A 1586-nucleotide genomic window follows, 5' to 3' on the forward strand; every position below is an offset into this window, starting at 1 on the left:
CCTAATAACCGTTCAGACCTTGATTAGCTTGTTCAGGTGTGTTTGATTAGGGTTGAAGCAAAACTCTGCAGGGCTGCGGCTCTCCAGGACCGACGTTCGCCACCCCTGCACTATACCATTCAAAAGCTTGGAGTCAGTATCTTTTTTTGGGGGGTGGGGAAATAAATTATAGAAATTTATACTTTTACCAAGGATGCTTTAAATTGATCAAAAGTGATGATACAGACATTTATGTTACAAAAGATTTCTATTTCAGATAAATGCTGTTCTTCTGAACTTTCTATTCATCAAAGAAACCTGAAAAAAATCTACTCCGCTGTTTTCAACATCATAATAATAAATGTTTTTTGAGCAGTAAATCAGAATATTAGAATGATTTCTGAAGGATCATGTGACTGGAGTAATGATGCTAAAAGCAGCATATTTGAATGATTTCTGAAGGATCATGTGACACTGAAGACTGCAGTAATGATGCTGAAAATACAGCTTTGAAACCACAGGAATACATTACAGTTTAACAGATATTCAAATAGAAATCAGTCATTTTAAATAGTAAAAATATTTCACAATTTTACTGTTTTTGCTGTACTTTGGATCAAGTAAATGCAGGCTTGGTGAGCAGAAGAGACTTCTTTAAAAAACATAACATCTTACTGTTCAAAAACTTTTGACTGGTAGTGTACGTTGTACAAAATAATAATAATACAACTTTTTGTAGCTACAGTATTAAGAGGTTAGATGTTGTAGATATTGATAAATAAGTCATTAGATAAATTTTAAACGTGATTGCCAGTGATTTTGAGTTAATGTTAGTGAGGCTCTGTTTCTCTTACAGTTTTTAAATGTCTGGTGTGTGTATATGTTTGTCTAGTTTGAATCATGGAGAACGTTTCAGGATCAGACCAGGACTGCAAAAATGTAGGTCTTCACACAACACTCATATGTATACAGCATCGCTTAAAAACTGTCCATGATACAGTTCTCATCTCTCCTCTTGTGTTCAGATGCCTGTGATCTCACACTGGATCCAAACACTGCAAACACTTACATCATTCTGTCTGAGGACAGCAGGAAGGCGACGCTTGTGGAAGAGCATCAGCCGTATCCTGGTCATGCAGAGAGATTTGAGCACTATGAGCAGGTTCTGTGTGGAGAGAGTCTGACTGGACGCTGTTACTGGGAGGCTGAATGGAGCGGCTGGGTTGACATAGCAGTGACATACAGAGGAATCAGCAGGAAAGGAAGAAGTGATGACTGTGATTATGGACTCAATGATAAGTCCTGGAGTTTGAGCTGCATTAAGGGCAGATGCACTGTCTGGTATGATAAAATCAGCATTGATATTCCTGTACCTTTACCACAATCGAACAGAGTAGGAGTGTATCTGGACGTGTCGGCCGGCTCTCTGTCCTTCTACAGTGTCTCTGACTCACACACTCTCACACACTTACACACATACAACATCACATTCACTGAACCCCTCTATGCTGGGATTGGTTTTTTTTATAATAATTGCTCAGTATGTCTGTGTCAGATTTAGTAACCTACAGGAGAGCACAGCAAAGAATATTTCTCACACACCAAGT

At 38.5% G+C, this 1586-nt stretch overlaps 1 long non-coding RNA gene across 1 annotated transcript in view; it reads left to right on the forward strand.

Annotated features, from left to right (window-relative positions):
* Positions 1-1065, forward strand: part of LOC107580253 (uncharacterized) — a 1875-nt gene extending 810 nt beyond the window's left edge. The window contains exons 2-3 of the long non-coding RNA XR_001608614.1: positions 872-918; positions 1005-1065. This is a non-coding gene — a long non-coding RNA (uncharacterized lncRNA). The remainder of the gene's footprint in view (positions 1-871; positions 919-1004) is intronic.
* The last annotated feature ends 521 nt before the right edge of the window (positions 1066-1586 follow it).

Source organism: Sinocyclocheilus grahami, unplaced genomic scaffold, assembly GCF_001515645.1.
Source record: "Sinocyclocheilus grahami isolate Dianchi unplaced genomic scaffold, SAMN03320097.WGS_v1.1 scaffold28429.1, whole genome shotgun sequence".
Classification (NCBI taxonomy): domain Eukaryota; kingdom Metazoa; phylum Chordata; class Actinopteri; order Cypriniformes; family Cyprinidae; genus Sinocyclocheilus; species Sinocyclocheilus grahami.